Source organism: Cynocephalus volans, chromosome 9 (assembly GCF_027409185.1).
Source record: "Cynocephalus volans isolate mCynVol1 chromosome 9, mCynVol1.pri, whole genome shotgun sequence".
NCBI lineage: Eukaryota > Metazoa > Chordata > Mammalia > Dermoptera > Cynocephalidae > Cynocephalus > Cynocephalus volans.
The window spans coordinates 80362921-80379125 of record NC_084468.1 but is presented as its reverse complement, the minus strand read 5'-3'; the positions used below and the strand labels follow the sequence as shown (position 1 = coordinate 80379125).

Genomic DNA, 16205 nt, shown 5'->3' with positions numbered 1-16205 from the left:
AGTGCTCAGAAGAAATTTCAGAGTTTATCAGCTTCATACCAAACAACAAATTTATCTTATTCTTATTATGGCCACATTAAAATTAATCAAAATTCAAGCAAGATGTAAGCTACTGTTTATTGTACTATAATCTAGGTTCTAGATATATTTTTAATCGATCAAACTTTTGAGTGATTGCTTTTAATAAATATACGGTATGGTTTTGATGACAAGAGGATAGATTTGAGTTTTCTAGTCAAAGAGATATGTTGCCATATGTGTTCCGACCTTTCTACCTATGTGACTATAGACTGCCTAATTTGCTTCTCTGAGTGTATTGTTCCATTCATGAAACTCAAAGATATTAGGAAGAAAATACTTGTCACATATTGTGGATTCAATAAATTCTTAATGTCTTTTTATACATTTAGCAAATATTAATAGATCAATCCTGTTCTGGGTGCTGCAGCTTAGCAGTGAATGAGAGAAAAGTCTATACTCTCAAAGAGTTTATATATGCATATTTTTTGTTCAAAATATTTTAACATTTACTTGTACATATTTGTGGAGTAAGTGTGTTGTTTCAATACATACATATACTATACAATGATTCACTTAGGGTAGATGGCATAGCTTTGTACCTATTAGTCCACCACTTCTCCTTCCTCCACCCACCCCCTTAACCATTATTTCTACTCTCTATTTCTATGAGAACCACTTATTTTTCCCCCCAAGATTCCACACATGAGCGATATCATATGATATTTGTCTTTCTGTGTCTGATTTAACTTCACTTAACATGATAGTTTCCAGTTCCACTCATGTTGCTGCAAATGATATCACTTTTTTTTTACAGCTGAATAATATTCCACTGTGTATATACACTACAGTTTTGTAATCCAGTCATCCATTGATGAACATTTAGGTTGAGTTCATCTCTTGCGTATTGTTTACCATATAAAGAAAGGGCTGCTCTTGAAACTGGGCCCCCACAAGAGTTTCATTTAAAAGTTTTTATTTTCCTCCTTGAGCCTGTACATAGCCCCTATATACTTAAGGGTTAAGAACCAGAACTGAATCGCCCTCACATTTCTCCTGCTTTCCTAATCAACCTTTACAAAAAAAAAGGCTTACAAACCAAAGACAGCCCAAACTGATTATTAACCTAGATTCTTGCTTAAAGAAGATTGTGTTAAACATGCACATTTAAAAGTCAGAGTCAGGTCTGCACCACATGGTTATAGTTCAGACAGGGGAGGGAAGGTGCCATTTCTACAGCAGCTATTTTCCAGCCTTTCTGGAGAGAGGCAAAGTCCTTTTTCCTCAAGACAAATAAGGTTCATCCATGTTTTCACAAATGACAGGATTTCCCTCTTTTTAAAGACTGAATAGGGGCTTCTGGTCAAGATGGTGGGATAAACGGTCCCCAGCATCACTGTCTCCCACAAATCAACCAATTTACAACTATTAAGAAGCAATGACAGCCAAGCTAGGGATGCTAGAGCTCAGGGGAAGAGGTGGAGAGATGTACAGAGTGCATGAAGGCAGGAGTAGTCACAATGAAAGAAAAAAAACTGCTCTGACCATTTCAAGTGTTGGCCACTTCCAGGCTAGAGCTGCTGACCACTTGGAGCAGGAGATGGCAAAGCCTCAGCTTTGTCCTTTGGATGAAGTTTCTTGGAGGCAGCAGGGGAGAAGAGTTCCTTGGTGGCACCCAGGCCAGAAAGACAGTGGTCCCATAGGAGGAGTGAGGCGCAAGAGACAACTGAAAAAAAGGAGCCACTCAGAAGCCAGCAAGTCATCACAAGAGACTGAAGCATGGCCCATCGCATGGGAAGTGTTTGGAGCATAGGCAGTGACAGAGATTGGCCCACCGGGAAAACACTGGGGCACAGCAATGACAGCTGGTCTTCCCCCCAATCAGCATAGGACCACTCAGAGGAGACTGGTCAGGAATGCAGAATTGCATGGGGTGCAGTTTGATGAGAACACCTGAGGCCTAGACCAGAATTTCTACACAACCCAGATGCACTGGATTTCTTGAGAGCTGGAAGTACCTATAAAGTGAGCCACTAAAATCTGTGCTGCACAAAAAGCCTTCCCCAGGGAATTAGCAGCAAAGCAGCAATTTAGTGCAACCACAGAGCTCAAGTGCTGGTCCCCGCAGGAAGTTCCCCCATGTTAGAAGTAAGCAAAGGACAAGAAATTAGTTCCAGCACAGAGTTTAAGTGGTGGGAACCCCAAATAATCCAACACTGAACTGAAAGAATAAAACAAAGTACCCACAACCAGAGACAAAGTTTCATATTAGCTAGTAAAGGTCTCATTCCACCAAAGAACACCTATAACACCTAGAAGGACCAGAAGTCCTCTGGGCTACCAAGCCAGAAAGGGGTGAGGGCTGGGGGCCTCTGCTACGCACCCCTGACACCCCCAATCAATCCTGAGGATGGGGGATGAGGACCTCAGTCATGCCCCCCCAAAACATGCAGCCAGCCCAGCGATGACCACCTACCTGCCGCAGAAAACACCCTGGGTTCTCAACACCAGGGCAGTGAGGGTCCTTGGGCCTCGGCCACGTTTCCCCCTGCCCAGGCAGCCCAGTGACAACCACCAAGCCACAGCAAGAAGGGCCCTGGGTTCCCGAGCTTAACCAAAGTCCAGATGGTTCAAGACACTGATATCAGCAAATAGAAAAAACAGCGCTATGTGACTGTGGTTTTGCTATGGTTCTTGCTAGATGTAAGTCATCTTGGCTGCAATGGAATTTACAGAAAGTATTTGACTTGGAGAGTGTCAGCATCCTTGTAAACACCCTGGAAATAGTCGGTGGTGTGATGTCTTTTGCAATCTCTTTTCAGTTGATAGACTTCTTCAATTCTATTTAGAATGCATCCTTTGCACTATAATTGATGTTTTAGGAAACTGTGATGTATATACAAAAAATTTCTATTTTTAATGTAATTTTATTAATATTATTTTTTACATTCTAGGATGTTGTTGCAGAGCAGTTGGGAGGGAGGGGAAGAAGGGAAAGGGGAAGGAAATGGGTTGGAAGAAGGAGGAAGGAGGAGGGGTGGGATTGAGGCCTGTGGCACCCCCCTCATTCCCACAGCGGGGACTAGGGGCCTTCCAGCTGTGGCATGGTCATTGCTGGGCTGGGTGAGACTGTGATTTAATTTGCCTGTGATGAAGGTTTGTGGTAATGTCTGAATATGAGTTTTAAACCCTTCTTTGGGTGATTCTGAAGTACAAATAGCACTGAGAATCTCAGATGTATCCTTAAAGCTAAATAAACAGCTAATAAATTTGTGAGCAAGATCATTCTGAGCAATACACCCAATAAGACTGTTAATTGTCTATTAGAATAGACAAAGTAGGTCTTATTAAGTTGGGCCTTCTGCTGGTAATGCCTTTCCTCATTCTACCTCCATCTGTCAAAATCCTATCATTATCCTCTAACACCATCTCAAATGCCATTTTCCTTTTGAAATACTTTCTGAATGCAAAGGTAATAGAGAGCTAATGACACTTCAGGCCTCTGCTGTGTCTGCTAACTAGAATACAAATAGAAGATGGGATCTGTATCATTAACTCATTCATTAATTCAAATGTAATTTACTGAACACTAGCTATACACTTGGCAAGAGGTTAGGATAACAAAAAAGCTATCCTTTCTACTCATCAGTCTATAGTCAAATGGAAAGAACAGACATGAAGTCCACAATTGAAGTTTAGTGTGATAGCTAAGAAACACAAAAAGGTGCGAATATAGTGATAACACAAAAGAGAGTATGATTACCAATGTCTCATATGTAGATAGGTCAGAAAAGATTTCACACAGATGTATACGATCGAGGTCAGTTTTACAGCACCTTTTGGATAGCATAGCTTTTAGGATCAAACATACCCTTGACCTGGCTCTACTGTTTATAAATCTGTGAACCTGGACATGGTATATAACTTCCCTGTATCCGTTTCCTCACTGAATTGCCATAGCACTTAGATTAGGTAACACTTGTAAAGGGTTTAGCAGATATCTAATGTAAGGTAAGCCATCAAAAAATCACAGTTATTTTGATACTAATCAATTTTAATGGCATTGTAGAGAGAAGAAATAGGATTTGCAATGGTAAGGGAGCATAAAAAATCATAGCAACTTCAAGAAACTCTTAGTAATTCATCAGAAATTAAACATTAGATATTTATGGGAAATAAAGGGCAATATGCCTGGCTGGATAGTTTGAAGCTAGAACTTAAGGGCTTTGTATGTCATTTTAAAGAGTATGGACTTTATCCTGTAGTCAATAGGGTTAGGGTAGGATTAGGAGAATGGGATTAAAAGTTTTGTGGAAGGGAGTAATATGATCAGATTACAATGTTTTAAAACCACAGCATTGTATATGAAGAAAGAAGGGATAAAGTACAAAGAAAAATGAGAAGAATTAAGTTCAATTAAGAAATAACCGAAAGATGTTATTGTTTATATTTAGAAATAAAGAAAGTTTAAAGATGGAAACATACTAAATTGAGTTTAAGGAGGTAGATTCAACATGATTGACAACTTAGATGCGAATGTGAATAGACGTAGAGTTCATCACGACACCCATGTCCCTGAATTGTGCAATTAGGTGAAGGTCAAAAAAAAAAAAAAAAAAAAGATCAAGGGTGATTAAAAAGTTGGAGCAGATTTTAAAGAAAAGATAACAGATATGGTTCTAAGTCACATGAGAGACAAGTAGGTAGTCACATACGAAGTTCTGGACCTCAGAAGATAAACGAGAACTGGAGATATATATATACACTATACCTGTTTTTAAAATTAACGGGTTTCTTTCATTGTAAAGTTATCCATCTTAACGTTGAAATACAAGCAGAGCTTTGTAAACCGTTACTCAGTTACATGCTTTATGTGTGATATTTCACTACATCCACAGAAACTCCTGCATCAATTACTACTATTACAATTCCCATTTTATAGAAGAGTTATCTAAGCTTTTAAGATAAGTTCTTTTTTTTTCAAGATAGTAAGCGAAAAAAGTAGGATTTGAATCTAGATCAATTGAATCAAATGCCTGAGCTCTTTTAGTACCAAATATTTACCTATCTTTTTTTCAGAAAACACTTAAATCATTTGTAATTTTAGCACATTCATATACATACTTCTCCCTATAGCAACTTTTAATAAATTCTGATATTTATTTTATCTGGCTATATTTTAGACCATCAGTTTACATATACCTGGAAAACTGCAAAGAAGGAAACATGCATTAATGTGTTAGCAATAGTAAGGTTTTTAAAGTGACTAAATCAGGTGACAAATCTTCAGTAAAATGTATTTGTATTTTTTTAAAAGTATTACTCTTTAGTTGTAATAAGACTAAGACATTTCAGGCATCAACATGTGTTAGTAAAATATTTTATAGTGTTCAAATATGAAAACCTAAAGGCAATTTCCTATACCTACCTATATCTAAATTAATAGAAAAATTATGTGTGGCATTTTCCTTTGAAGGGTAGAAACATTTTTAAGTGGCTAATATCAAAACTTGTCAATTGTCTTTCTGATGTTTAAAATAGTTTTCCTATACCTTTCAGCAAGCCCATTTGATTAATTTTGAAATTGGTCAATCATATTAATCAGATATTGACTTTACATTCACCTCCACATGCACACATGTGGTCATACACATCCTAAGCAAAAGGAATGTATGTGTGCATAAACATAGTTATATTCAATGCTGATAACATACCTTTTTTGCATGTAAGATGTGAGAGATATAACTTATGTCATATTAATAAGAATATAATGAAGAAAAGTGGCAACATGTAGTTGAGATTTTTTTTTTTTTGATTATCATTTGTATGCAAAACACCATATCTTTGGCATAAAAAATGATTAAGAAGGCATTTTTGTCTTCTAGGAGATTCTGATTTTACCTGTCAGTAAATAAGTATATTGTGCCAGTTATCAATACATTGATTGTCAGATCCTAATCCACCCTCTGTTGCCTGCTCTGCAATAATGGAGATGGACCTTAAAATATTTCTCTTCTGTCAACTTGCATTTTTAAAAATTATTTTAATTGAAGCATTGCAATTGTGCATAGTTATGGGGTACAATCTGATGTTTTGAGAAATATATGTTGTATAATAATTGGGTCAGGGTAGTTAATGTAACCTTCACCTTATGCATTTATCATTTATTTGTGGCAAGAACATTCAAAAGCCTCTCTTTTGGCTATTATATAATATGCAAAACTTAACTATTAACCATAGTCACCCTACTGTGCAATAGAACACCAGAACTTATTCTTCCTATCTTATTGTAATTTCCTACCCATTGGCCAACCTTTTCCTGTTTTCCCTTATACACTCTCCTCCCCAGTCTCTGGTAACCACTGCCTCTACACTCTCTGCCTGTATAATATCAACCTTTTTTTTTTTTTTAGATTCCACATATGAATGAGATTATATAACATCTTTCTGTGCCTGACTTACTACACTTAACATAATGTCCTGCAGGTGTGCAGGTGTGCAGGTGCGTGCATGTTGCTGCAAATGACAGGATTTCATTCTTTTTTATGGTTGCTATTTTTAAGCTCTGTCAGTAGATGACTCTGGAGGAACACTGGAGAAAGAAGCATTCCTCTTTCTGGTATCAATGCACTCCTCTCACCAAGTTCCTGCAGTGCAGAGCTTCTCTAGTACCTGGTTCCTGTAGCACACAGTGGCCGGTAGCATCGGTAGCCACCAGGTTACACTAGCACTCTTTCTGGTGGCTTTGCAGTGAATTCCAAGACTCAGCACTTCCTGAGGATGGGTTCTCCCAGCACCCTTTTGGGTTGCTTTGCAGTGACTCCCAAGGTACAACATCTCCTTGTGGATGGCTCTTTCCATTGTTTCTTCAGATGACAAAGCAATGGATTGTTGCCAGGGAGTCACCTCTCTATAGATGGGATTCCTTGCCAACCCCTTGGATGGCTTTTCAGAGAAGTGGTGCTGGTTAGGATCCTCCCTATAGATGGCTTCTTTGGAATCCCAGAGGGAAATTTTCAGCAAGTCCTGCTAACTCAGCACCTCAGTGATTTATCTGCTATCCAGTGAGTCAGAGCCATGTCCTCTCAAATGAGGTCTGGATGTCAGCCCCACATGGGGAGGGGAAGGTTCTTCCTCAGGTGCAACATCATAGCTCTAGGGGCCATGGCTGCTCCTCTATCTGCTATTCCTGTACTCTTAGGTGTCCTCTTTAACTACTACTAGCCTGTATTAGTCAGGGTTCTCCAGAGAGACAGAATCAATAGGATGTGTTATAATTATATGAGAGGGATTTATTACGGGAATTAGCTCACATGACTGTGAAGAAAAGTCCCACAATAGGCTGACTGTAAACTGGATGCTGGTAGTGTGGCTCAGTTCAAGTCCAAAGGCCTCAAAACCAGGGAAGCTGATGGTGTCCTTGGTGTAAGTTCTGGAACCCCAAAGCTGAAGAGTCTCGAGCTCTGATGTCCATGGACAGGAGAGAAGGGTGTATCTTAGCTCCAGCCAATCAAGAGAGAGCTTCACCTCTTTCCTCTGTCTTTTGTTCTCTCTGGACCCCCAGTGTTTGGATGGTTCCCAACCACACTGAGGGTGGGTCTTTCCCAGCCAATCCACTCAGACTCTCATACTAATCTCTGCTGGAAACACCCTCATGGACACACCTAAAAAGATAGCTTTATCAGGTTTCTCAGCATTCCTTCATCTAACCAAGCTGACACTTAGAATTAACCTTCACATAGCCAATCCTCCATTAATCCAGTACTCTGTCATATCTACTAAATCTTTATATGAAACGTTCCCCTTTCAAATTACTATGTGGTTTCAGTCTCTTGAGGAGCCTCTGACTACTACATGCATGAAAAGTAAAATAAGAATTCAATCTAAGGGTCAAGTTGTAATAATACAAGTAACTAATACTAAATGTGCTCATGCCCAGACCTAAGAACAAAGCAAGTGCTGTACCTAAGGATGAAGGTATCAACAAAATGTTTCATGGACTTTGGGTTAGATCTCTAAAGATAGATGAAATTTTTCACGTAGAGAAGAACAGGAATAACCTTCTTGGAATGCCTTTAACAAAGGAATTCTCCTTATAATGTTAGGGAATCAACAAGTGGGAACAGAGGGTGAATGTAGGTACTGGCAAAGTGAATGTAGAGGATTAATTGGGCTAGAAATATATGGTGGGATCAGTTACAAAGAATCTTTCAAAGTGATGTCAAGGATTTTGCACATATAACATAGATACTGATGAGCTAAACAGATTTTCACCAAAGAATGTGTTTCCTTTATAAATCCAGTTTTATGTTAATTACTTTATCTCAGGAGCCCTGACATATAATCTGCTTCTGCATGCTTCTTAAACAAAATCATATGCTCACATCTTTAAAAGTATGTATATATTAAGCCATTATAGTGAATTACTATAAGGAGAAGTCTGAGAAGTCTACATGGATATAAATATGTATTCAAAACCAGAGCAACATCTGAAAGCATTTGTCAAAGATAAAAGGCACTAACAGCATTATTTGTATTGAAAATATTAAAATTTTGCATCCTGCTAAAAATACAGAAATGATGGGTGTTATGAACTGAATAATTGTGTCCCCCCAAATTCATATATTGAAATCTATAGTTTGATTTTATTTGGAGTTGTGGCCTTTGGGAGGTAGTTAGGTCATGAAATAGAACCCTCATGAATGGAATTAGCGACCTTTAAAGAAGAGTCCAGAGAGCTAGCTTGCTCTTTCGCTGCCATGTGAGAATACAAGGATAAGTCGGTTGTTCGCAACCAGGAAGAGGGCTCTTACTAGAACCCAACAGTTTTGGCACCTTGATCTCAGACTTCTAGCCTCCAGAATTGTTAGAAATAAATGTCTGTTGTTTAAAGCCACCCAGTCAATGGTTATTTGTTATGGCAGCCAGAATTAACTAAAACAGTGGAGGGCCAGAAGATGTATTTTTATCTAATTTCCTTTCAAGTCCATATTGTTATCATGTTATAGTTTAATAACTGCAGGGCAGAAAGTTTTGACATTCAAGAAAGAGAGCAATGGAAAGCTGAAGGTATATAAACATATCTTAAAAAGCCAAAGAAAAAAAATGTACCTTAATCAATATCTAGAGGAACAGAGTTTAGCCCTGGACATTATCAAAGTTATAAAATAACATAAAATAGATATTCCATGGGGGTTTAGATAATGAATTATTTTTCCATTTTGTTAAGCTTTGACCAAGGCTGAACTGTCAGACACCTGTCAAGCAGAAGGGACCTTCAAACACCTTCAAGAACTAGCAAATTAAGTATATGTCAATGACTTGTTGGACTGAATGGGAATGTCAAACATGCTAGAATTACAGACATTTCTGTATCAAGTTGCAAGATTATTTATAAAGAGTTGTGTATCTGCACAGTACAAATCAAGTTTTCATTCATCTGATGCTAATGATCTTATCATTACCATGTATAATGCCTCTTGGATAAGAAAACAAAAATCAACATATAAAGTTGACTCATTAAAAGAGAGGTGTCATGCTAAACTGATAATTGGTATTGAAATTTCTATTAAAAATCATGTGGCAGTGCTGTAATTAAAATTGACATGACTTTGTACTTCTCTGCTTATGGCTTCATCTTTTTGTTTATTCTAATTTTTAAATCTGAATACCTTTCCATTTGCACAGACAGTTTCTACCACCAAACTACTCTCTTCCTATGGAAAGAATTTTTTTTGTTAAATCTGTCGTACTGTTTTTGATTTATCTGATTGGCACATCATTTTCACAGCTCCAGAATGTTTTCATAATCTATATTACATGGATAAATCAAACTGACTTATTTTTAGGTGTCTAAACTGACATGTATTTCACTCACTGATAATGAGCAACCGCTTCCTTTTTCTTTTTGAGAAAATGCTGAACTCATATTTTAAAGATATATTCATTTGAAAATCAGCCTGCATAATAAGCTATTGTTAGAATAATTTTCATTAAAGTTCACATGGAGATTGTACAGATGTTCATAGGTGGAAGCTTACTGGATATCTTATTTTTAATATATAGAATATTCTAGGTAGCAGCAAATAATTGGAATTTACTTATATATACAGCATTTACTTATATAGAGAGAGCCTATTTTTAGGATATGAAAATTTGGCAGATGGTCATTATCAGTGTTGCCTCTAAGATAACTGTGATAGTCTCTAATTATAGATAAGAACATCTTTAAAAATGCACCTATCCAAGAAGTACTTCACTAGTTTAAATTGTTTGCTTAACTCTTCATAGCTTTCAAAATTTTATTGGACATTTGTGCAATGATATTAGCATTGGTAGATATCTGTTCTATTTAAATGTAATTGTTTTTTACTGTCAACAGTTTATATCTTACTCATAATAAAATGATATTATAAAATTTAATTACTCTAATTGGTATAGTCAGAAAAAATTATATAGGTCAGATTTCTTGACTCATTCTCCTGCTATGTCAGTATAATCCTGGAACTCTAGAGAAAATCAGGAAACTGAGTCAATTTTTTAAAGAAATACTTAAACATTTAGCATTATTTAAGTAAATTTGAGGGTTAATGATTCTATATAAATTTCAGTTTATCTTAGTGTATTAGCAGACAGTTATACAAATGATCTTTCCCTACATCATGCCTAAATGCATGCAAAGCATATGAAAGAAAAAAAAGAATGCTAGTGAAAGCTATTTTACTGATAATAATGGACATTTTAAGAGTAAAGAAAATTTGATTATGAAATGTGCAGAATCACAGAATCGTCCTTTTATAATACATATATATTGAAGTCAGAAGAGGAATAAGATAAACATATTTGTTTTCTTTATTATTTGAAAGAAAATTTACTGAAGAAATCTACATTTCTAGTTAAAAAGTGACTTTTTGAAGTTGTATCATGGTTTTCAGGGACAGTTGAATATTGAAAAAAAGATAGATACCTTAGATGAAGTTACTTTAGATTATGTACCTTAATTTTTCCTAGATATTGTATCAGATGAACTCAAAAGTCTATCCTGCTCAAAAAAAAAAAAACTTATGACACTATTTAAATATAGAATTTCAGCCTGAAATGTAAACTGTTAGTATTTTACTTCCATCTATTTTTCTTAAAAATTCATGAGAATTCATAAGGCTATCTATGAATCAGATTTATAGATAACTTTGTGTACCTACAATTGCCTCATGAATTTCATAATTTATGGAGTACCAATAACACTGCCAATGTGAAAAATGATTAAAAAGATCATTTGTAGATTGATAATTTTTTCTTTTATTCTTAAAATGTTCTGTGATTCATGAAAATAAAAATATCTAGCTTTAGTTAGTTTAAAAAAAAAAACAAAAACGAGGACTCATTAAAGGATAGCTTCCCTCAAATTTGCAAAAGAGTACATCCTAAAAACTCTAATTCAGTCAAATTAGACAAGTATAATATGATTACTTAATAATCTTCAATTATTAATAATCTTACTTATTTTCAAAAAATTTTAAGCTCTTTCAGAGACATGTGGCATTCAAATTTCTATTGTTAAAGAATAAATATCAGACTTGATATGAAATATATTAAGTAATCATTCACAATTATAGAAAACATGAAGTTGCACTAAATTTGATTAAAGTTATATTTAAATCTAATTAAAATCATGTTTAACATTAAAGAATTATCAACAGAACTCTAATGAAATCAGATGAAATATGTGTGTATATTCAAAAATGAAAAACGAACAGAACCAACATTTTTGAATACCCACTGTGTCAGTTCAGGAATTTAGAGGCATTATAGACTTTACACTTCACCACACCTGGTGATATAAATATTATACATTTACAACATAAATTACCATTTGTAGATGCAAGAATAAGGCAGAAGGAAAAATAAATAAGATATGATAGGTAATACCTACAACTACAACCTAATGTAACTATAATAATACAGTGGACAAAACAAATAGCAGGGGCTGGGGTAAAGGAAGGAGGGTACAAAAATATCAATAAAGAAATGTTTCTTCTCATATTTCATTTTCAAGTGTAAGACAAAATGGCAACGTACAAACACAAAGAAAAAAATACATTGTTTTGGTGTACTTGGTTTTACTGCTCTTAAGCTTTGTTTAAGGTTGTTTTGTGGGCTAAAGTGAAATTTTCCTATTAGTCCTTCACTAACGGCAAAAGATTATCTGCAGAAAAACCATTAGTTTTGTTTCATCACACTACTAGAAAAAGACTTGCTTCTTTTGAATTGATATTTTTCTAGTAAAAATAAAAATTGATGCATGATTAATGTAGACAATCTGAAAAAATGATGAAGTTTGAATAAGAAAATAAAAACTACTCATAATTCCTTCATCCTAATATCCACTATTATTTCCATTTTTACTAGCTATATTTCTTTCCCGAGGCTTTCATTATATCTATATCTGTATCAGACAGTCTATACCCATGACACATATATGTGCCATTTTGACTGTAGATTATTTTCTAATAAATACTACAAAGCATTAATAGTTTTTAAAATTTTTAACTTATTCTATCATAAACCTGATTCTATTCTACTACATATTCTTTGAAAAAAATAAATATGGATATATAACATTCCCAGGCATAGATAAGCCCTAATTTATTTAATCATTCTCTAGTTTTTCATATTTTTATTTCTCTAATTTTTAATTACTAGGTCTGTGATGAGTATATTTATACATTAATATCTGTACACATCCAATTTAGTAAAGATATAAACAAACAATTGGCCAATGTGGGATAAAGAAAGAGATTATTCATGCAATTCCTCAAACTGGGGCTGGATGGGCATTTATCATGAACATTGCAAAAGAGGGTGCTGTAATTTATTTATTTATTTATTTGTTTGTTAGTTAATTATGAATATTCATGAAGTACAAAGCTGACCATCACCACTCGTGCCCAAGATGTAATGAACAGATCCACACTGGAGGCATGTCCACTACCACAAATTGCGATTATACCCCGTGTCCCCAACCCAGTTAATCCCTACCCTCCTTCTCCATCCCCTTTTCCCCCACTCCACTTTGTATCCCTAGGCGTGCTCTTTCCTTCTGCAAGTCCAACACACCACTGTGGTCTTTCTTTCCTTCCTTCTTTCTCTCTTAGCTCCCACTTATGAGTGAGTACATACGGTATTTTTCCCTCTGTGCTTTGCTTATTTCACTCAACATAAATTTCTCCAAGCTCATCCATGTTGCTGCAAATGGCAGAACTTCATTCTTTTTTATGGCAGAGTAGTATTCCATGATGTATATATAGCACAGTTTTCTTATCCAATCTTTCTTTGATGCACATTTAGGTCGGCTCCATATCTTGGCTATTGTAAATAGAGCTGTGATGAACATGCAGTGCAAGTATCCCTTTGACTTGATGATTTCCATTCCTTTGGCTATAAACCCAGAAGTGGGATTTCTGGATCATATGGAGGGTCTATCTTTAGATGTTTGAGTAACCTCCAAACTGTTTCCCGAAGTGGTTGCACTAATTAACAGTTCCACCAAAAGTGTAGGAGAGTTCCCTTCTCTCCACATCCTCGCCAACATTTCTTATTCTCCATCTTTTTGATATTAGCAAGTCTAACTGGGGTGAGGTGGTATCTCAATGTGGCTTTAATTTGCATTTCCCTGATGATTCGTGATGTTGAGCATTTTTTCATGTACCTGTTGGCCATTTGTATGTCTTCCTTTGAAAAATGTTTATTCAGGATGCTGTAATTTAGACTAGAAGGCCATTTGGGGGTCTATTTCAAATCTAAGAATCTGGAATTCTTCAAAATAAATAACAGAGCTAATCAACTTCTTTAGAGAAATAGCTCCTCCCCCAAATAAATGCAAATTCAATATTATATTTCACAAATTACTGAATGCATTATATGACTATGCTTTAAACTGATATTTGGATTAAAGAGGATGTGAACAAATTTTATTCCATATTCATCTATAGTAAATTTATGGTATAGTTAGTTGACAATAGTCACCTCAGAAATATTTATGCAGGACTAATTTATTGCTGATTAACTTTACACTCTTAAAGTCCAATTAAAATGTATTTTAATTTGTATATTGGTTCAAAGTATTAGCCATGGAAACCAAGACTTCTTAATTTTATTTACTAATTAATTCTATCTCTCAAAATATTCATCCTAAAGGGTGTAGATGAGAAAATATTGATGCAATGTAATGTTTCCTAGGAGACAATTTAGAAATATACTGTACTAATATTTTGGCAGAGTGTGCGTTCTTGCTCAAATGATGAAGCCATTTCTGCAACTATACTACACAGGATATATTTACAAAATATTGCTGAAATTAAGGATAATTCATTTTTACACTCTACTTGATTTGTAAATTTATTCAATAAAATTAAATTAAATTAAAAAAATAAAAAATAAAATGCTCTCAACTAAGATATCCTCTCAGTGATTCACTTTTTATTTCATCTATTCTGTAATAAAATATTGCCCCCAATTTTTTTATTCTACCCAGCTGAGAATATCAGTTTCTGGCTGTTGGGCAATGTGGTAGTAAAACAATAAAACCAATTTCACAATCACTTGAGAAATTTTGCCTCTGTTAGCATGTGTGCACTTTGCTGGGTGAAAGTAGATACAGATTTCATGTTCCATGACTTCAAAACAATAGTGTGTATAATGTAGACATGAGATTGAATCCAATATTTCACATACTTCCAGTATATTAATCCTTCAATTCAGTTCTGCAGGTCACCGCCCTGTTTATAAACTTAAGCTCCATGAAAACAGCGCAATAAAGAAATGATGAGTTTTATCTTTTTTCGACTTTAAAGTTTCTTTTAGAATGAAATTAGCCTTTTGCAATTAAATCACTTCCTTTCCTTAAATTGCCCCCCTGAAGATGTTCATTCCTATTCTAAAATCATTCTGTTAAAATGTTTGTAAACAGTGTTGTCTGTGCTGATGTTACAGACAAATAACAAATTCTGGTTTGGCTTTACACCTTATTGGTACAAATAAAATATTTGATATTTTTATTGGTTTCCTGTTGATTCTGTAACAAATCACCTACATTTTTTGGTTCATGGCCTCTTCCTCCTTCTTCAAAGGCAGCAGTGTAGAACCTTCAAATTTCTCTCCTGCTCTGACACTTTTGTCTTCTTCTTATAAGGACCCTTGTAATTACATTATGACCACCCAGATAGTCTGGAAAAATCACCCCATTTCAAGATCCTTAATTTAATTATATCTGCAAAGTCTTTTTTGCATGTGAGGTAACATGCTCATAGGTTTCAGAGATTAGGATGTGGATGCATTGGGGGGACATTATTCTGCCTACCACAATACTTCATATAGTTCATTTTAAGCTGTTGTGCACATAGTAGCACAGAGACACACATACACATGCTCATCTGCATACAATTGTAAGCATTTAGATAAAAGTATAAGGCACAAAAACTATCTCTAAAATAGAACTCGAAGTGTTACACTGATATATTGCCAAGCTGATTCTTCTTCCTGTCTTAATATTTCTACAAAAAATCTTATCAATGTCCTCTCATTTACAAATTTACGTTTTTTTTTTTTGCATATGTAGTCATTAATTATCCAATGTCTCATGACCATCTCTTTTGCAAGTGCTTTTTTTCTTTCATATTACAGCTTTTATTAAGTGTATAAAATCCTCACATATTATTCATTTGAGAAATATTCCAGTTACAACTGCTTGTCTTCTCTGCTTATTTATTTTTTTTCCTTTTCTTGCTGAAACAATGATACTTATTTTGATAGTATTCATAGATTTCTGCATATCACATTTAAAATATTCATCACTGGAAGAAAATATACTAAAAATATGAAAATGGCTACCAATTTTAATCACCATATATATTGCCTAAATAGTTCTTTCCCTTATGAGTCCTGTGAAAATAAACAAATGGTACACTTCATCTGTATACAGAATATACAGATAATCCAGAAAATGATTAGATAAACACCTATGGTAGGCCAAACTTAAAATGATCAATTTAAGTTCTACAGGGTCAAAAGAAATGAAAGCAAACCTGATCTTGAATATTTAAGGCAATTACATCTATTGAGATATGATCATATAACCTGAAATTGGGAACTAACTTATAACAGCAAGAGAAAAACGATAATTGGTATTC

The 16205-nt window shown here is 35.0% G+C and overlaps 1 protein-coding gene across 2 annotated transcripts in view; it reads right to left on the bottom strand.

The window, feature by feature from the left end:
* The window catches only part of GRID2 (glutamate ionotropic receptor delta type subunit 2), a 1394934-nt gene that overhangs the window by 902296 nt on the left and 476433 nt on the right, over positions 1-16205 (bottom strand). The gene's annotated exons all lie outside the window — the stretch shown is intronic.